This window comes from Aotus nancymaae, unplaced genomic scaffold, assembly GCF_030222135.1.
Source record: "Aotus nancymaae isolate 86718 unplaced genomic scaffold, 86718_ANA_hifiasm-v0.15.2.pri h1tg000036l, whole genome shotgun sequence".
In the NCBI taxonomy this organism is placed as follows: domain Eukaryota; kingdom Metazoa; phylum Chordata; class Mammalia; order Primates; family Aotidae; genus Aotus; species Aotus nancymaae.
Genome location: NW_026988450.1, coordinates 50,699,808 through 50,721,483, shown reverse-complemented (window position 1 = coordinate 50,721,483; position 21,676 = coordinate 50,699,808). Strand labels below are relative to the sequence as shown.

Below are 21,676 nucleotides of genomic sequence, written 5' to 3'. Positions count from 1 at the left end.
CCAGACAAAACTTTTTGCAAGGTTTCTCTTGCTTCCTCACCTCAGAATTATTTTATAGTACCTGAGCCACTTCACTTTCCACCTTTCCCTCCTATTCTCCCCATAAATCGGTCCCTGTAGCTCCCTGCTGCTCCGTGGAGACCCTGAGGTGCCATAGGAAAGGGAAGGTTGTTAGCTGACCCTCTGGGTTCTCTACAACTTATAGAACCAGAATAGCTCAATTTGTAGCTACTTTTCTTATGATGCTTTCCTGAAATAAGGGCTCCATGGCTTGAAAACGTTTATAAACCACTATTCTCCCCAACCAAATCCACATGCTTGTCTCACTCAGTGTTCCTCACCCAATCTCCAAAGTCTCTTTATGTCAACTTTTGTAAGGTTTGTTCCTTCTCTCTTCCCTTTTGTACATTCCCCAACCCTACTACAGACCCGAACGTTTCCCAGCATCTTCTTTTCAAAGACCACTGTTTGAGTGTAAATGCCTGAAGTAAAACTGTCTTATCTAAGATCCCTAAGTACAACCTCATACTTCAACTTTACGCTCTCTTCCCAGATCTCAGTATTTTCAAACAGTTCCTCAGGGCACCTGGGAGGTGTTCTGGCTGTTGTTAACCTTAAGTCTTTTTGGATCCCATGTTCACTCAGGAGCTGTGTTGCTTTCTTATTCTCAAAGCTGCACCAAAGCTCTTTGAGGTAGGAAACATATATTTTCCATCTTTATATCTAGCACTGGTTTTTAACATGGTAGGTGAATTTCATTGGCTAAAAATAACATGAACCCCCAAACAATGGCTTAAATAAATAAATGAGGGGGTTTCTTTTTCTCATATAATCAGAGATGTAGAGATGGGCAGTCTGGAGCTGGCATGACAGACATGATGCTGCAAGGGACCCAGGTACCTCTGTCCTCTCAAGCGTCCTTGACACTTGCTTATCGCCTGTGGTCTCAAGATGGTGGAACTCCTTCTAGCATCCTGTCCATACCCCACTAAAGAAGAAGGGAAGCGCAATCCTTTTGTATTTCATGAGCATGATACTTGGGTCTTCATGTGTATGTGTGAGATGTGTCACTCTCTGAACCATGCATGGCACATTACCCTTCTGATCTGAGCTTGAGAAAAAAAAAGGAGGAGGAGGAAGAAATGAGCCATTTGTGGGTGATACAGCAACAAAGCAAGAGTCAGGCAAACTTCTTTAATGGACTTTCTAGAAGTCCCACTTGGTGACATGTACTTACATTTTATTCATAAAAACTGTGTCACACGGACCCCTCTAGCTGAAAGAAGTCTGAAAAATGTAGTGTTTTTAAGGCTCAGTATGTTGTTAATAAAATTTGTGTTCTGTTGGTAAAGAAGAAAGAGATGATAGATATTTGACGACAACTTGTGGTCTCTACTGGAGTAAGTATGCAAAAATACTGCTTATGGATGGAATGGGAAATGTCCACTCCCCACCATGATCACCTGTGTTGAGTACCTGGAAGAGTGGTTCTCAAAGTGTGGTCCCAGACGAGCTGCATCACCTGAGAACTTGTTAGAAATGCGAATTCTTGGGCCTCAGCCCAGACAGAGTGAGTCAGAAGTAGGTGGAGTCAGTAATCTGTGTTTTAAATGCCTTACAGAGGATTTTAATGCTGCTGGAGTCTGAGGACCACTGGCCTACCATGATCTTACAGAGTCCTAGGCTCTCAGGCTCTGCTTGTCTTGACATCACCAGAGTGGTCTGGGATGGGTTGATGGCTAAGATAGGCACTGGATAATCTTTACAACACAATTGAAATTCACCCAAATAGAGCTAGAATGACCCAGGTTCCTGGTGTTTCTGGGTACAGGGGAAGCTTGAAGAAAAACTGGCATGAAAGTAGAACCAGGCCTACAAACTTTAACGTGCTGACAAATGCCAGAAGCTCCTCCATCTCAAAATCATCTTCCGTTCTTCTCAAAGCGCTTTAATTGTAAAACAAAAAGTGTTACTCTAGGATCTTGCAATTAGAGATTATTTGAGATGTTGGCAAGGATGTGGAGAAAGGGGAACTCTTGTATACGGTTAGCGGGAATGTAAATAGGTACAGGCATTATGGAAAAAGTATGGGGAGTCCTCAAAAAACTAAAAATAGAAATAGAAATTTATCTTATCTAGCAAGCCCACTGCTGGGTACATATCCACAAGAAAGGAAATCAGTAAGTTGAACAGATATCTGCACTCCCATGTTTGTTGCCACACTGTTCACAATAACCAAGATATGGAATCAATTTAAGTGTTTTTCAACAGATGAATGATAAAGAAAATGTGGCCTGTATACACAGTGGAATATTATTTAGCCATAGAAAGAGTAGAATTCTGTCATTTGCAGCAATATGGATGTGGAACATGATGTTAAGTGAAATCATCCAGGCACAGAAAGACAAATATCACATGTACTCTCTCCTATGTGGGAGTTAATAAAAGGTCATCTTATGAAGGTAGAGAATGGAATGGTAGTTACCAGACACTGGGAATGGTGGGGCAGAGGAGGGTAAATATAGAGAGGCTGGTTAATGGGTACAAAATGCAGTTAGATGGAAAGAATAAGTTCTATTGTTCGATAACACAGTGGAGTGACTGTAGTTAACAATAATCTATTGTATATTTCAAAATAGCTAGAAGAGAAGATTTGGAATGGTCTCAACACAAAGAAATGATAAATGTTGGAGATGACAGGTATCCCAATTACCCTGCTTTTATCATTACATGTTGTATGCCTGTATCAAAATATTACCTGTACCCCATAAATATGTACAATTACAATTACAGTCAATGAAAAAGAAAAGAGTATTTGAAATGTATAATCTTTGAGCTTCGATGGGACCAATAGGGATAGCTTGTGTGGAGAAGGTTTCAGTCATCCCATAATATCCATCTGCTTCTCTCCCAAGTAACCCATAATGAACTCAGTACAATTAAGTACAATAAAAAGTACATATGGAGCACACACACAGCTTCCAGTTAGCTCCTCTGGCCCAGGGCTCCTCCAAGCATTGTCCACAGCCAGATCCAGCCTGAGAACTCTTTGTTACTGGTCTGCAATGAGATAAAGAACTTAGATCAGAATGTAAATCAAATTCATTGCTGGGCTCGCTCTTTAGTTCAGCTGACTTTTTTTCAAACTAAGACTTTCTCAAAGAAATTAGGGTGGAACAAGAAACAAATAGTTCATAGACTCCTTTGAGTGGCACCACCCCTTCCTACTCGAGTGGCTCCCTTCCTGCTAGACAGTCACCTCTGCCCTTCATGGTGATTCCGTAGCTACCATTTTAAGCATCCTCTGTCCTTCATTTCTTTAACAAGCATTAGGTTATACCAGCACAGTTGGGATGCTGAGAACGCAGCGGGCGACAGGACAGACAGTCTGTAAGGATACCAGTTGTTATCAAATGGCAGTATCAGCTGGGACAATATGTGTGGATGTACTTTATAAACCCAATTATATTTAAGAATCGGGTAGTATTCTCTTTCTTTCTTTAGATGGAATAAAAATTCTCTTTCCTTCTTTAGATGCAAAGAGAATAAGCACCCTACACGATATTGCTAGAATAAGAACTCACCACTCTCTGGCCACTAGCTGAATTTGCTTCATTCTTTTCTCTGTCTATAGTGGGTCTTATCTGAAAGACCATTGCTCTTGAACTTAAGAAGGCAAAATAATTTAGAGGGTCAGGTGCAGTGGCTCATGCCTGTAATCCCAGCATTTTGAGAGGTTGAGATGAGAGGATCACTTGAGGCCAGGAGTTTGAGAACAGCCTTGGCAATGCAGTGAGACCCTGTCTCCATGAAAAAAAAAAAAAAAAAAAAGTTGGGCATGATGGTGTGTGTCTGTAGTCTCATCTCCTCAGGGGAAGCTGAAGCAGGATGATTACTAGAACCCAGGGGTTGAGGCTGCAGTGAGCTGATTGTGTCACTGCACTACAGTCTACATCACAGAGCCAAACCGTCATCTCTAAGGAAAAATAATAATAATAATTTAGAGTTGCATTTCAGATGAGAAGCATATGATAGTGACAATTCAGCTCACTCCCAACCTCTCTCATGTGTGTCTGAACATAAAGGCATCTCAGCATATATCATTGGAACTTAAGGGAGAGGGGCCTAAAGCTCCAGGTAGTGAAAAATGACTATTAACTTGGCCCCTGGTGGAACGCCAGGGAGGATATGCACTTCCACAGGTGCTTGAGTTCTCTTGGCCCAGGGTTTTAGGAGGCCACGGGCAACGGACAGGATGCTCAGGAAGAGAGACAGGCTGTCAGAGAAGGGTGGAAGGGTGGAAGAGAACAGTGCTGGGCCTAGTGACTTTAGAGACTGATGCCAGTATGGCAAATGTTAACATTTGTTAAATCTGAGGAATGTGCATGTGGGTGTTTTATTTTTTTCTCTGTAAATTTATGTTTTAATATTTCATAATTTTAACATTTAAAAATTTTAAAAAGATCCTCAGCTGGGTATGGTAGCTCATACCTGTAATCCCAGCAGTTTGGGAGCCTGAGGCTAGGTAGATTACTTGAGTCCAGGAGTTCAAGACCAGCCTGGCCAACATGGTGAAACCCCCTCTCTACAGAAAATACTAAAATTAGCTGGGCATGGTGGCGAATTCCTATAATCCCAGCTATTCTACTCCGGAGGCTGAGACACAAGAATGGCTTGAACCCAGGAGGTATAGGTTGCAGTGAGCTGAGATGATGCCACTGCACTCCAGCCTGTGTGACAGAGCAATATTCTGTCTCAAAAAATTTTATTTTGAAGATTCATATAACAGAATAGTGTCTTCAGATGATCAGTGTAGCATGGAAGAAGAGAAACTTCAGTGAATAAAATATTCATGGCCCTAAAATTATGAAGGGCAGAGATAGTTTAGCTGTGTGTGTGTGCACGCATGTGTACATGCATACACTCAGAAGCTTTAGCATACATCAAAATCTCCTGTAGGGTGTTTAAACTGTAGAGTATTGACTCCATCTAGTTCTGATTTAGTAGGTCTCGGGTGAGGCCTAAGAATTTGCATTTCTAAGAAGTTTCTAAAACAAATCCTCATGATAGCTTTTTGAGTAGCTATTTTGTACTCTTCCCACAATTACCTGAACTGGTTTGATTAATTTATTCAATAGATATTTAGTACTTACCTTATGTGCCAAGTACTGTGTTACATGCTAGGGATATATGGTTTATTGTGCACATATAACTCCTTATCTAGAGGCAATCATTAAATACATATTATATGTTTATGCCAAAAGGTGAGCAATCACCTAAACCCTTAAGCAAGCTGTTGGGTATCATAATAGCTAATTATAAAAAATGAGCTATTATAAAAAATATAATAGCTAATTTAAAAAACAGGATAGGGGAACACCATCGGACAGCTCTGTACAAAAACTGCTTTTTTATGTATGGTATTTCATAATACAGGCTTTCTTTTTCTCTTCTCATCTTCCCCGCCAACCACCTCCTATTTTTTTTTCTCTTCTTTCTCTCTCTCTTCCTCCCTGGGATAGATGTGGTTGATGGGCTCATCCAACAGCCATCTCAAGCCACCCCTTGCTGCTGCCTGTTACCAGAGGTTCTGAAAATCCAGGTATTTGCTCTGCCAGATTCACTAGCAGTTGGTCTGGCCATATGCCCTAGTTATGGCTAATGAGGTAAAAATGGAAACAGGTTGGGGACCTTCTGGGAAAGATTTTGCTTCTCTACAAGAGGACAGAGGTAAGAAGATCACTGGCACAGCCCCCTTCCCTGTCTTCCTGCCTTAGGACTGCAATAGCCATCTGTGACCATGAGGCAACTAGCATAAGGATAAAAATTCCAAAGGTGGCAGGGTGACAGAGACTGGCTTTCCATGACATTTTTGACCAACTCAACCAGCACATCACCCATCAGACTTAATGTTAGTGATAAAAGCAGAGCTCTATTTTAATGAAGTGTTAATTTCTGTCACTTGCAGAGGAAGTCACTCCCAACTGATACGTCTCCTCCTTCCTCTTCTTCTTTCCCCCCCTTTTTTTCCTTCTCTCCTTAATATGTGTGAATTGTGTACCCCCTTCAAATTCATATGTTGAAGTCCTAACCTCCAAAACCTCAGCATGTGACTGTATTTGGAGATGGTCTTTAAAGAGGTGATTAGGTTAAAATGAGGTCATTAGGGTGCGTCCTAATCCAGTATGACTCGTAACCTTAAGAGAAGAGGAAATTTGGACATAGAGATGTAGAGAGGGATGGAGATGTAGAGAGGGAAGACCATGTGAAGACACAGGAAGAAGATAGACATCTACAAGCCGAGGGAAAGAGACCTCAGATAAAACCAACCCTGTTGACACGTTAATCTTGGACTTCTAGTCTCCATAACTGTGAGAATATAAATTTCTGTTGCTTAAGCCACTTAGTGTGTAGTACTTCGTTATGAGAGCCCTGGCGAGCAAATATACTTCTTTCTCCCGCCTTTTATTTTCACTCTATTCTTTCTTTTTCTTTATTTGTGTATGTGTATCTCCATATCCCAGATGATTAATGTAGCACAGAAGAAGAGACACTGAAGTAAATAAAATGTTCATGGCCTTAAATTTATGAAGGGCAGAGACAGTTGTGTGTGTGTGTATGTGTACATATGTGTACATCCACATACTCAGAAGCTTTTGCATGCATCGAAATCCCCTGTAGGGTGTTCAAACTCTAGAGTGTTGACTCCATCGAGTTCTGATTCAGGTCTAGGGTGAGGCCTGAGAATTTGCATATATAGCTCCAAGGGGTATATATACAGAAGAAGAGAAACTGCAGTAAATAAAATATTCATGGCCTTAAAATTATTATGAAGGGCAGAGATAGTTTGATTGATAGATAGATAGATAGATAGATAGATAGATAGATAGATCTCCAAAGGGTAGCCTAAAGTGAGGAATCCCTTCATTGGGGCCCCTCAGCAGAATTCTCTTTCTATCTCCTTGGCCAGAATTATGTTGCATTCTTATATGTAAACCAACATGTGAGAAGGGGAATGGAACCGCCGTAATTAATCTAAACCAGTCAAGATTCACCCTCTTCAGCTGTAATGGAAGCTGCCTTTTTTTACAGCTTGTAGATGCTTATAGTACTGTGGGGACAACAAGACTATAAAGCAGGGCTCTATAAGAACAATGGTTATCAGCCTAAGGCAATTTTATATCTGCCTTTCCTCAATTCAAGGGACATTTGGGTAATATCTGGAGACGATTTTGATAGTCACACCCTGGGGGAAGAGGGGAGTTGCTATTGGCTTCTAATGGGAAGGGGCAGAGATGCTGCTAAATATGCTATAATGCACAGGACAGTCCCCTACAACAAAGAAGTATCCAGCACAGTTGTCACTTGTACCAGGATTGAGGAACCCTGTTTTAGAAGAAGGGAAGAGGGGGTGGCTGTTAGGAGGACAGCAAGTGGTGTTTGCCATGGATGGAACAACACATGTACGTGATGTTCTCACAGCCTCCCTGTGAGTCTCACCAGCTTCAGGCCACAGCATCCCTGAGTGACAGAAGCTGGTCTTACTACATTGGCCAACCTGCCCTCAGTCTACAGCTGTCTATCAGAGACCCAGTGAATCAGAAAGATTTGTGCAGACTAAAATTAGAAAAGAGATGAAAAGTGATTATTTGGAAATAAATCTGAATATTCCTATTTAGATCCTCCAAGACTGCAGTCTGACATATTAATAAGACTAAAAATATGAAATTATGGTACCCTATCACTCTATTCACTAGATTTCACTAGCTCTGAATCTAATAGGGCCTTAGTCACTGTGTTAAATTAATGCTCTTTAATATTTAAAAGCTATTAATTACCTTGCTTTGGTATATTGTTGGTATATATTTAAATTTAATAATTTCAAACAGTAGCTCTTCAAGTGTTAGAATCAATGATTTTTTATATCCACTTATCTTGTTGTTTTGCCTTAAGTAATAAATGGTGCCATAAAATATCTTTGTGCTTAAATAATACCTCAGCAGTTTTTAAACTTCTTTGCAAAACTTAAATACAGTTTATGTATATGAGTTATAGGCACACATCTACAAACATGGCTAGATTTTAAAAAGTTAATGGCATGACCTGCAATTTTCTTTGCAAATATATAGCTTGTCCTATTTGCTTTATGGCTGCTGTTTGCAACATCATATTATCCCCTCAAATAAAAAATGTGTAAGTAACATAGAAGACTTTGGCCAAATTGGCTAACAGTTTCATAATGTTTTATGTTGTTCCAAGTTTTCATGTACCTACTTACATATATATGTAATGTATCAGCTTTTGATATAGCAAAAAAGCACATAGTTAGCTTAAACTGCAAAGCAGTTTCAGTTTTTCAGGCTGTATATTACAAGTCCTACCAAGCAGCATATTTGCTTAAATGTTCCTTACTTAATTGCCAGAGAGTTTGCAGTGGACTTCATTTCGTAAAGAATCACCACAAATGTATTCACTTATTCAGCTCCTATGTGTTCACCTATACTTCTTACACTATTTTCTTTTCTTCAATCAGCCAGTGTCTAGAAGTAAGAACCATCACCTTTAATTCAATCTGTGGCTTATTATAGACCTAGGATCCGCACAGGAATATTTGTTCAATTTGAGCATGCTCCTCAGCTGTGTATGTGTTTTTTTATTTTGCTGCCTATGGATGACAGATAATGATGTTTTACACATTTAAGAGTACTTCATTTCCTTATTACATGGACATATTTCTAATTGGCTCCAGGCTCCTTACTATTAATAGCTGCTGAAGATGCACTGTACATCTAATTTAGCACTGCCTGGGGCGACACAATTGGTTCTCAGTTACTTTACTGCCAATATGTATAGCTTATGTCACAGGTAGGCTGGAACTAATTGGTGAGATCCTTGCCCTTCGAGACCAAATCTAACACAGGCTTCCCACACAGCTTCCCTCTCAGGGACCACGGCATTCCTCATTATCCTGACTGTCTTTGATTTGGTGCCATGATTGACATAAGAAAGGTAAAGTCACCTTCTCGGCTTGATTTATTCTAAAGACATTTGACTTTTATCTGTACGTATCCCCATGGAATATGGAAGCCCTCGGGGGTGACTCATGAATTGCCATATAGGAGCTTAGGGGTAGCAATATAGAAGGCTAGGAGCTTGAATGAATGTATGTTTGCAGGGAAAACACACTTTGTTTCATTTTAAATGTATACTTTAGTGACGAGGTTGATGGATATTTGGTTTGGGCGGGAGTATAGGCTCCCTAAGTCACCCTTTGGACCTTTGCAGAGCCACTGGCTATTCTCCTCATGCAAAGCCCCTTTTGGTGCCACCACTGAAAGCCAAACCTCTTAGTATGACTTTTAAGTGTATGACATCAACCAATCCCTTCAGCCTTACGTTCCACCTCTCCTGCCACCCTAACCTCCCACTTAGCCAAGCTGCAACTATTCCATGAACAGGACATACAGTCTCTTTTTCCCCTTCTGTTCCTTACTTTTTTGTGTCCCCAAGATCTAGATCTGGTCCTGTCTCCCCTATGCCAACAGCACTTCTTGCACACCAGCATCATCACAGGTGGGGCGTGGAATTCCAGCTGTTCAACATACAGCTTTCCTCAGTGCAGACTGTGAGCTCTTTGATGGCAAGGTTCATATCTTAGTCACTTTGGCATCATGAGCACCCAGGTAGGTTCTGACATTTGACTGGCACTCAATAAAAGTGTATTATGTTAAGCTTTTATTGTTACTATGGTATTCTGTCTTTACCAGCAAAAGAGAAGGAGAGTTTTTCCAACAACATGGTGAACAGGCAGTTGAAACATAACCCTATAAATGCTGAACCACTTTTTGGATGAAAAACATCAAATATGTCTCTGCCTTAGTAACAAGGCCTAACGTATGTTTTGCTTCAAGACTCAAGAATATCGTTGTGAACATTGGTTATGATACTGAGCTCTGATATTGGCAGTGTTATACAACCTATGAGGGTGCCCTGAAATAATAGTGTCAATCAGTGAAGCTTTAAATAAAAGATACACATTCACCAAAAAAAAAAAAAAAAAAAAAACCATGGGTCCACCAGTGACCTTCCTTCCAGTGAAGCACCAAAATTTATTTTGTCAGACTTTGATTTCAATGAGCGAATGCAGGTTTACTTGGCTCACAAGACAGCTGGAATATAATTCTCTTTTTTGAGATTATTTGCTGTGAACTTCTTAGAAATGGTCCTGTTTTCTTTTTCTGGAAAGTATTAATATTCAGGACAGAAACATTTAACTACTCAATGACTACAGAAGGTTATATGAACTTGATCTATATTTCTCATGAATTAATTTTTCACCTCCTTTAGAGAATCAAGTTGTTGTCACAACAAAAATGATTATACATTGTATTAATAATAGCACATTAAATGGTTTTGTCTATCCTCTATTCTGTTGTTCAGCAAGTACAATTTACTATGCATTGTGCTAGGTAGGATCTAAGGGTATACAAGACAGACATGATGCCTGCCTCAGGGTCTTCATGTTTAAAGAGGAGGAACAGACCAGCAAATAGAATTGCAATATAGAATGTTTCAATTTTGAGACTTTCACCAGCCTATAAAACATAGGTCACCTTTGCCATCACTTGAAATTCCTACAACCTTTTCGTCACTGGTTCAAAAGACGATCATAACTTTGACTAGGGCCCATGGTATTGCTCTGGTGGCAGGAATCAGAATTTTAAAAAAGGTCTACGATAATTTCCCTGGACATAGTTATTTTTGGTGTTTCATGGTGGGGTTGTAGGGTTGGCTAAGGTTCGTAAGATTTATATTCATAATCTCAGTGGCTTGTATGTGGAGAAGAATGGTGATGCCTATCAGTGGTAGTAGGTGGTAGTTACCAGGGGTAGCTCCAATGGAAAAGACTGTGTCTAAATAGAGAGCATGGGAAGTAATTACTGCTACTGGAAGTTGGAGAAGTTTCTACTTGGAGATTTTCTGGAAACATATTTTGCAAATTCATCAAAACATGATTGAACTTTGTAGATATCCAAATGTTGTAAGTAATGGAATTAAATTGTTTGATTTATGCCTCTGTGGTCTTTGTCACATGTCACTTTCACTATTTGATATATATTATAAGTAGAAAACCACACTAGATACTGAGGGGACTCTTTTTTTTGGTCTCAGTGGGTTTACAGATCAGGAATGTCATCAACCAAGGTTGTAGGGCATGCATGTTCAAGGTCACAGGGAGGGTGCCAGGTGTGAATGGAAGTAGATTTAGATTCCTCATGAGAAAACAAGAGCGTTGTGTAGGACTGTTTTAAAAACTCATCCCAGTGAAGTGATTGGCAATGGAGAGTTCCCCTAGGTCTGAGATCAGAGAGAAGAATCCTGTAGCCCTAGCAAAGCGGGGTGGTTGATATTAGCCAGTGCTGGGCTTGAGAACAACTGTCAGAAGTTACATTAAAAATCAGATTTATTATAGATTTTTGAGATCAAGATTACCTATATGAAAAATGTAATAATTCAACTTAACTAATATTTAGAATTTATCAAGATTCTCTTTAAGCCATAAGGGATTTCATCTTGTATTCTACATGAATGAGACTAACATAAAGACTTAAAGGCTTTCTGACAATTGCAAACAGAGAATTAGGGGATTGGGCCACCCTGATTTTGACTTTTTGATGGTAATTTAAAATTTATTATTAAAAAATTGTTTTACTGAGGAATGCACAGAAGTTTTTACTAAGATCATTCTAGTCTTGTGGACTAATCATACATGTTAGAATTAGAAATGAGTAATCATCTTTATTAGTTTTCAAATGTTGTTTAGCCATAAAATTCTTTGTCTAAAGGTTTTACACCAAAGTTTGGTATGTCAAACAGACAAAAGTGGAGTTGGGTGTGGGGGCTAATCCTTACTGATTTACTCCAGTCAAACGTTAAAGGGATCCCCCAGAGTCCCCAGGGATTCCCCAAGACAGAATTAGAAGACAGGAAACTACAACTCTGGGTCACTTTCCACATTTCATAAATGCCAGTGCCAAGGACCAGAAAGGTAAGTGAATCTCCCCAGAGTACTGCTTGTTAGAGGCAGAAACAGGTCTAGGGGTCTAGGGTTTTTGACTTCTTTTGGTCATTGAGCTTTTTTTCTGAAAACCTAACGCAATTTACGTATCTTTTCATTTGTGTTTCCAAATGCTAATAGTTTCCAAGTTAACCTTCTGATTGTTTTGTAACTGAGGAAAAGAGTGACTGCTATGTCCTGAGCTAAGAGAGAAATGGGCTAAATTCGCTGTCTTTATCTCCTTCTTATATTTGACTGTATTTATCTTTGCTCTTCACTTGGAAAAGAAAGCCTTCTATGAACCCCAGCCACAGCCATGTCCCTTCAGTGGGAAATGCAGTTCCACAGACGATGATGGATTTCCACGTGCATCTTTGTTGGAGAGCTTCTATGTGATTCTGTCATCCAGTAGCTAGAGCAGGGCAACTTATGAGCACAGGGGGATCTTTTCTAGACTTCCAGGGGTGGCCTTTGGGAAACAAGGCCCTACACGATTCCACCTTATTGCTGTTTAGGTGATCTAGTGCCATCATTTTTAACCTCTGTTCAAAGGTATGTCCACAGCTCTGTATGCTCCCCTTGGTGGTGTGGAATTGTTTCTGTGAAGTAGCTACTCAGTCAGGGACCACCTCCATCTTCCCCTTCTGCCCTGGCCACATGCACACACACACACACACACACACACACAGGCACATGCACATGCAGAGCTAGGTATACCATATGACCAAGGTCTAGCTCATGAAATGTGAATGGAAGTGATGTGTGTCATTTCTAGCCCTGCCCCGGCAAACCCTCTCATGCAGCGTTCCTCAGGGCTCTCTCCCTGTTTGTTGACTGGATATACAGAATTTAAGCACCTAGACCAACATTTCTTAAGCTCAGTCCATTGGCATTTGGGGCTGAAGAATTCTTGGTTGTGAGGACTTGTCCTGTGCATTGTAGAGGGTTTAGCAACATCCCTGGCTTCTACTCACTCCATGCCAGTGGCACCTTCCCCTGTTGGAACAGCCCAAAATGTCTCCAGGCATTGCCAGATGTCTCCTGGTTTGACAGAAGGTGGAGGGAAGCAGGTGTTGGGAGGGACAAAATAACCCCTGGTTGAGAGCTACTGTCTAGAGTATTGCAGAGCCATAAGATGGAAGGGGCTGGCCAGGTGCGGTGGCTGACACCTATAATCCCAGCACTTTGGGAGACGGAGGTGGGTAGATAATGAGGTCAAGAGATTGAGACCATCCTGGCCAACATGGTGAAACCCCATCTCTACTAAAAATAGAAAAATTAGCTGGGTGTGGTGGCACATGCCTGTAGTCCCCGCTACTCAGGAGGCTGAGGCAGGAAAGTTGCTTGAACTCTGGAGATGGAGGTTGCGGTGAGCCAAGGTCACACCACTGCACTCCAGCCTGGCGACAGAGTGAGACTCTGTCTCCAAAAAAAAAAAAATAGATAAAAAAGATAGAAGGAGCAAGGGGCCCTGCATCCCTGCATCACCTGAGATAGAAGCCAATTGGGACTTCCTGTGTGGGGCTATGAAGCTATGGAAATGTTGAGGTTTGCTTGTTACAGCATCTGGTGGTACCTAATCAAGCACACTGCTTTTTATCTGCTTTGCAAATTGGAATTCTATGTATGAGATTCCTTTTAAAGAATATGTTTCCTTCAAAAGGAATGAAATAAACAAAAGCTTTGGAAGCTTTCAACCCAGTTTAGTCTCTTCCCGTTACAGATAAGAACCAGTTACAAAGAAGTGAGGTGACTTCTTTGAGATCACACCGCTAGGGAGTTGCAGAGGCAGCCCAGAACTCAGGCCTCCAGGTGCTTCACCCTAACCTGAAATCGCTTATCTTTAACTTTCACTAAGCAGGAAAAGATGGAAGTGATAAAACCAGCCACACTTGGTACAGTTTAACTCGGCCTACATGTAGGATGGGTTGATAAAGTGCCTTAAGTTCCTCCCCATCAGGGGTTAAGGGGTCTCCCCAACAGGTTTCTTCCACTTGTTCATTGTGTTATATCATCAGAGTCACATACTTAGGGGGAAGGCACCGCCTCACTCATCAAAGACCTGTTAAAAAGCAGGTTATTTCCCCGGGGGGCATCATACTTCTACATGTGCTACCTAGCAGTACAGATCTCTTTACCAGATTGGTCAGGTACCCCGGAAGAACAAGGAGTGCCTGAAAATGGGGTCCCGAGTAGGTCAGTCCCCAAAGCAGGGCCAGCATGAGGTTCTGAATGGGATGAGGAAAAGATTGAGGAACAGGGAATGAGGGAAACTGAAGGCCCGTTGGTGGCCTGGCCACACCTTGGGGGGTGCAGGGAGTGAACGGCTGAGTCGCCAGTGGAAAAGATGTCTCCAGCTTCACGTGAAGCCTGGCTCTCATTGGCTTGGGCCCTGGGTGGGGCTCAGCTTGCAGGCTATTACTGGGGCAACTGGGTGAGGCCAGCCCCAGCAGGGGTCACCGGCATCTTTTCACACCTTACAATGGTGTCCTCTGGAGAAAGGTGTGAAGTAAATGCATCAACTAACATACCTTGCACACATTTTCACACCCTCCTTTTTCTGTTTCATGCTCCCTTTCTCCCTCAAGTCAGCTCTGAATATGTGAGCCTTTCTAAATTTACAAATCCCCCCAGAAGGCACTCATTATGTACTCTCTTTCTTGATCTTTGTTGCCAGTTATGGAGAAAAGAATGGACTCAACTTTCCCTAGGGCTATTATAAAACAATGATCATCTGTCCCAGGTGGTTAAGCATCTATAAATTCTCATAAGTAGCAGAAGCCAGGCTCTCACCCACCAGGGAAAGCTGAGCGCTGGCCTTACCATTGCCAAGTGTATTTGGAGCAGTTGTTTTTCTCTTCTGCTAACTATTCATTCCAGCCAAAACTGAAGTTGAGAGAAAAGGGACAATTATCCTCATTCTCTGAGAATTACAAATTTTATTTTAAACTGGCATATTTTCACCAGTTTTATATACATTTTCTCTTTTTCTTTTTTCCCCAGTTTGGATAATAGTTCTTGGAATGAAACCTTGCCCTAGGATGTCTGAGCTGGGGGATTAATTGTTGAATTAATTAATTTGTTGAGCCAACAAAATTGTAAAAAAAAAAAAACATAGTAATTTCATCTTAATTGCTCATGGGAAAAAAGTAAATAAGTCTGTAAACATTTGGGGTCTTATATGATTTGTTAAACTAAACTACAAACAGTCCTCGCCAGGGCAGTTTGGACAGTCTGCTGTACTGTGTTGTCGTTAAGAGACTTCAAAACATAGATATCCAGCTTTTCTATATTCTGTTGCAACATTTGTTACTTAACCTTTTTGCGTCAGGTTGAATGGGATAAAACTTCAGCGTTGAAAGTTTCTTGGGAAGTCATCTAGTCCCTTGCTGCTCAAAGTCTGTCTGTGGATCCATAGCACTGGCATCACCCGAGAGCTTGCTAGAAATGTAGACTTTCAGGCCTCACTCAAAATCTATTGAATAGGAAACTGAAGTTTACCGAGATCCCCAGGTGATCTGTGTACACATTGAAATTTCAGACTCACTGGTCTAGTCTGACTCCACTCATCTATGAGGAAACTGAGGCCCTGGCAGATTTCTGGAAGGGGAAGCTGTGGCTCAGGAAGAAGGGCTACACCTTAAAAGCAAGCTGCCACGAACTTCACTTCATAACCTCTCGGATCCAGGCTCGGGTATGGCCGAAAGCTTCATGATATCCCTTTTTAATCATACTTAAACATGGCCACAATATAAGAAAATGTTCTAGAGCTGCTTCTACTGTGCACGTTTTTCTAAAAATAACTGGGAAAGACTTACCCAGTGGACAGGCAGGGGCTGACATGGTAATTTCAGACCTGGCAGGTGAATAATGAGTCCCATCTATTCAGATCACTGGCTGCGGGTAGTTTCTCAAGGGTGGCAAGACAGCAGTTATCCACTCCACAGGAAAGCTGGAGGGCAAAGCCCACAATATTTATGTTGGCATTTTCACTGTTTATATGAGGAAATATTTTCATTAATTCCAAACATGTGTATTATTGAGTAAGTCCCTAAAATCAGGTGTTTGCTTAAAAAAATAAACATAACTTATTTCTCATATTTCGGGTTTGATGCAATAACTACTCTAGCTCTTTGGGGCTGTGTTAGATTTTATCTTTACTGCAAATAAGACTATAAATTCAACAGAAATGGTCAGCCATGTACAGAGTCTAATGTGTTACTGTCATTTTAAAGAAGAAATCTTTTTTGATTGTTTAACCTTGCTATGTGCCTGGGAAGCAATGAAAACAATTATTTTAGAAGCCAAGATGGGGAGAATCAAATACCATGTATTTCTGATAGGAGAGGAAGAAGTTCAAATGCTCTGTCCAGGGCATAGGTCTAAGTTCCCTGCCTTGGGCAGAATGATCAGGCTGTTAGAGGCCTCAAGGAGGAGATCCCGTGGATTTATGGGTAGAGAGAGAGAGTGGGAGAGAGGGAGTTGTTTCTTTCCCCGGGTGGAGACCAAGAAAGGAGGATTTGCATTCCTTTGTGACAGGATTGAAAGCATGTAAGTGAGATATAATGTAAGTTAAAATGCAGACCAGACCTCGAAGCCTGGCTTACAGGAAGCACTCCATAGATGCTCTTTCCTTACTCTCTCTCCTCTTTATCTCTCCAAGAATCAAGCTGATGGCACAGTCTAGGCAAAACCCAGAGGCAAGTTTGGTTTGCTTAAAAGGCCTTCATCTGCACTGGCAAAACACAAAGAAGAATGTTTTCATTGTTACTAAGAAAAGAGCTGCTCTATGAATCATGGCTGCTTCATGGGAACAGCAGCAGCCGATGCCGAGTTTCCATGCCTCTGGGGGCATGGGGAATTTGGATTTCCTAATGAGAACTAGGGTTCCTGTGGCTTCAGTCTGAAGGGATAGGAGCCACTGAGATCTAGAATATTCTAGATGAGGTCGGAGGGAGCAAAGGGCAGTTACGATTTAGACCACTGCACTGAGATGACCCTGGGCAGAAGGGAATATGCTGGAGGCACAGGCAGGGAGCACTGAGCAGGGGATTCTCAGGGGCCACGAGGAACTCTAGGTTCACGGGAAAAGTTAAGAGGAGCTCGCAAAGTAAACAGCCTTTTGGGGAAAGCAAGTCTGTCTCATGATCCCAGTTTTTCTTCAGAAGAATACATGGAAGTATAAAAAATGGGGAGGGGAACAAAGCGACGATGACCTACTCAGAATTTCAAATGCCCTTTGATAAGTTTCACTTATCAGACTATTACATTTCTGATTCACCAGTGAATTGAAGATGAATTTGAGAGTGGGTACATGCAAGGTAATGAACCTAGGTTAAGATAATCCAAATGGTACAGGTAGATCTTCCCAAGCAGTAATAATCATATCTGACATTGGCATGGCTTTTCATGGTTTCTAGACCATTCTCATTCGGTCCTCATGGCAATCTTATGAGGAATTTCCCTCTCATTAATCCAGACAGCCTTGGGCCCTAGGGTTCATGCTCTTCCACTAGACCAGTGGCCTGTACATGTAGGGTGTACAGGAGAATCTATTGCTTCCAAAGTAACAACTATTTAGATAATTGTTCCCAAGAATAATGAAGAAATTAAACTTTGCCAATACTGAAAATATGGACTGAGCCTGCCATATCGCATCCGTTCAATGTCAGACAGCCCCACATGAGGTACAGCCGAGCCAGGTCAGCTGAGGATGGAGGGACTTTGCACACTTCAGAGGGTTGGGTTGCCCTCAGCTTGTTTCTTCACTTCCTGCATTGTCTCATGTTGCCCTTCACTCAGCACGTGACATGAACTTACTGACTTTATTCTCTTCCTTACTCTGACAAAATGGACAGGCAACTTAAAAGTATTCAAGTATTCTTCCCCCTAAGTGCAAATGAGGCTAATAACATTGGTGCATGCATGCACAGCAAGCCCCAAAGGCAGCAGAGCCCACACTTCCGTTATTCCTATGTGCTCTTTGTCAGCCATGATGTGAGATTGAGAACAATGACAATCTCATCTGAGCTAACAAGAGGCCAAAATGTTTTCTTCTCTCTCTCTCTTTTTTTTTTTTTCTGAGATGAAGTCTTGCTCTGTCACCCAGGCTGGCGTGCAGTGACGTGTGCAATCTCTGCCTCCTGGGTTCGAGCGATTCTCCTGCCTCGGCCTCCCCCGTAGCTGGATTTACAGTCATGTGCACCACACCTGGCAAACTTTTATATTTTTGGTAAAAACGGGGTTTCACTGTGTTGGCCAGGCTGGCCATGAACTCCTGACTTCAGGTAATCTGCCTGCCTCATACTCCCAAAGTGCTGGGATTCCAGGCATGAGCTACCACGTCCTGCCCAGAACATTTTCAAGAAGGTTATTTGAAATGTGAATTATCTTCACCATCCTTGATAATGAATGTCACCCAAGTATCCATTTTATCTTGTGAAATAAGCCCAAGTGTATTCAGACTCCATTGAGATCAGCATTTCATTTAACCATGCAACATCCAAACAGGAAGGCAAACCTCTGCACTTCCCTCATCCCACCCCCATGGTGATTAAAAATGTAAGATTCTCGACAGTACTTTAAAATTTTGTCATATTTATTGATAAATATTTAGTAGCTTCCTTTGAGACTTGTTAGCAAAAAAACCCATGTGACTGGGTAAATGTTTGTTCTTCCTGATGTTATTTAAAAATGGTGGAAATAATACTTAAAATATATATACATGTGGCCAGGCGTGGTGGCTCATGCCTGTAATCCCAGCACTTTGGGAGGCTGAGGTGGGTGAATCATGAGATCAGGAGTTCAAGACCCGCCTGGCCAAGATGGTGAAATCTTGTCTGTACTAAAAATATGAAATTAGCTGGGCACAGTGGCAGGTGCCTGTAATCCCAGCTACTTGGGAGGCTGAGGCAGGAGAATTGCTTGAACCTGGGGGCGGAGGTTGCAGTGAGCTGAGATCGTGCCACTGCACTCCAGCCTGGGTGACAGAGTGAGCCTTTGTTTCAAAACTATATAAGTGTGTGTGTGTGTGTGTGTGTGTGTGTGTAATAACAAAGTGCCAAATGCTTTTATTTGTCATATCATACTTTTGGAATAGAAATAGAAAATACTGCTGAATGTCTGAAGAATCAAGAATTAGAACAAATGATGCTGTGTAGGATGTTTGCTACTTAGTTGTATGAAAGCATACATGTTGTCAATGTTTCAGTTTAGGGTATTTGCCAGGTTCAATTTCAGTAATTCAGAACCTAAAGAGCTACTTTAAATTTGTATGTGTGAGTGTGCCACATGTGAGAAAATGTACCAGAAAAGATATTTCCTCAACTATTAAATTATTTCTTTAATTAAAAAAATGTTTTATGGAAAACCTAGATAAGTGTGCCCACTGAGGCAGAGATTGAGCCAGATAAAAGTCATTCCATGAATTATTCACAGGAAAGCTTTTATAACAAAGTAGTTAATGCCAGAAGTATACAAAATGTTACAGGATGTCATCCATATGGGTTAACTTTATAAAAACAAGACCTTTAAAATATAGTGGAGTCTTTATAACACTGTATAATGACATGGGTAGTGATCAAGAAAACCTTTTGTAATACACAGACCAGGTTCTTTGTAAGTTCCTTGTAAGTTATTTTCTATCAAAATATTAAAGGGATTGTTGAATTTAAGATGAGTTATTCAGTTATTGGTTTTTCTCTCAGAAAAAGATGAGACTCAAATATACTGCCCTTTCTTTGATAACAAATATTCTGTCTAGAAAATAGGTTGTGAAAAAATATTAGCACTATAAAATCATCGTGAAGAATGAAGGTGAGAAGGAGACATTTTCATTGTCTAACTGACCCAGGAAGGCTGTGACTAAGGTAAACTAAACACTTTGTCTTCCTCAAACCCATCACCTCAGGCTAAATTAAGTGCCCTCCTCCTCTCTGCAATCCTATAATATCCTATATACACATTCATTCATTCATTCACCTACCCACCCATACTACAAATATGTCTTGATCACTTATTAGGTACCAGTGTTCTAGATGGTGGTTATACAAAACAGACAGTGAACAAAACCATCAAAAAACCCAGCTCTCATGAAACTTAATCCTAACTAGGAGACACAGATCATTTAAAAAGGGAATAAGAAGTTGATCATGGTGGCTTGAGCTGTAATCTCAGCTACCTGGGAGGCTGAAGCTGGAGGATTGCTTGAGCCCAGGAGTTTGAGGGTGCAGTGAGCTATGATTGTGCCATTGCACTTCAGCCTAGGTGACAGAGTGAGAGTCTGTCTCTTAAAAAAAAATGAGTTATATAAGTTAGTGGTGATAAATATTATGGGAACAAAAGAAAAGAGAAGGAAATTAGGGAATGCCAGGCAATACATTGCAATTTTAACTTCAGTCATCAGAGAAAGCATCACTGAGAATATAATGCTGAGTAAAGACTCCAAAAATGTGACAGAGTGAGAACTGCAGATTCTGGGTAAGGGTTTACCGAGCACAGAGAACAGTAAGTGCAAAAGCCTAGAGGGATTGTGCTCAGCTTTAGTTTCAAGTGAATGAGTGAAGGGGAGAGGAATCACTGAGTTGGGGAAGTAATCGGGAGCGGGGCTGGCAAGCTGGGCAGAGCGTCGGTCTTGCAAGATTTGGGCTTATATACCACGTGAGATGGGAAGTCTCTGGAGGACTCTTTTTATGCGGAGGCCCTGATGGGGTCTGCCTCATGTTTTAACAGGGTTGTTCTGGCTGTGTTATGGAGAATAGACTGAATGGGGGCAAGTGCAGAAGTAGAGAGCTGTAAGGAGACAGGGCAGGGATCAAGGTGAGAAATGGTCCAAGGTGGCTTGGACACAGTGGAGATGCTAAGCATTCGCATGCTCAATCGCTATGTTACATTAAAATTGTCTACTTACCTTTTACCTCCTCCACCTACATAGTGCATTCTCAGCACCTACCACAATGCCTCATCCCTGCAAAATCACAAACTCTCTTTTTTGGAAATGAGCCATGTCCATTTTGAGGGTGGTATAGAGCTCATTGTCTTCAATTGTGGCTAACATATCTATAAAGGCAGTTGAGGTAGAAAAAGGTATTTAAAGGATTAAAGGCAAAATCAGTGGTTGATTGTGGGTTATTAAGAGAAAGCAGATGATTGGGGGAGTATATTCTTGATCTTAGAGGCTAATTTTAAGGCAAGTCTTCCTTTCCTAACAACTCTGTGTGTTTTGGTCTAAGAAAGAAAACTGTTTCTATCTGATGTAATAACTTGGAACCATCGCATCTCACAATTCTAGGACATGCCTTTCCCACAGAATGCAGTGTGAATCCCTGCGGTTGTGCAATGTAGTGATGATTTATGGATATGTGTCTATATCTGTGAGAAGTCTCTAGCTATTGGGAGGTATCTCAAATTCACATAATTGCAGAAACAAAGCAAAAGGCATGATCTCACATACTATTTGTTCAGGGACTTGTGGGTTTGGGCAGTTGTAGTAGATTGAATAATGGTTCCCAAAGATGTCAGATCCTCATCTTTGGTACTTGTAAATATTTCCATATGTGGAAAAAGGCTCTTTGCAGAAGTGATTAAATCAAGGATATTGAGATGGAGACATAATCCTGG

At 41.2% G+C, this 21,676-nt stretch overlaps 1 protein-coding gene and 1 pseudogene across 1 annotated transcript in view; both read left to right on the top strand.

Annotated features, from left to right (window-relative positions):
- The window catches only part of NCALD (neurocalcin delta), a 248,214-nt gene that overhangs the window by 64,137 nt on the left and 162,401 nt on the right, over positions 1-21,676 (top strand). The window lies entirely within an intron of this gene.
- LOC135278188 (small nucleolar RNA U13) lies at positions 1,010-1,107 on the top strand (annotated as a pseudogene).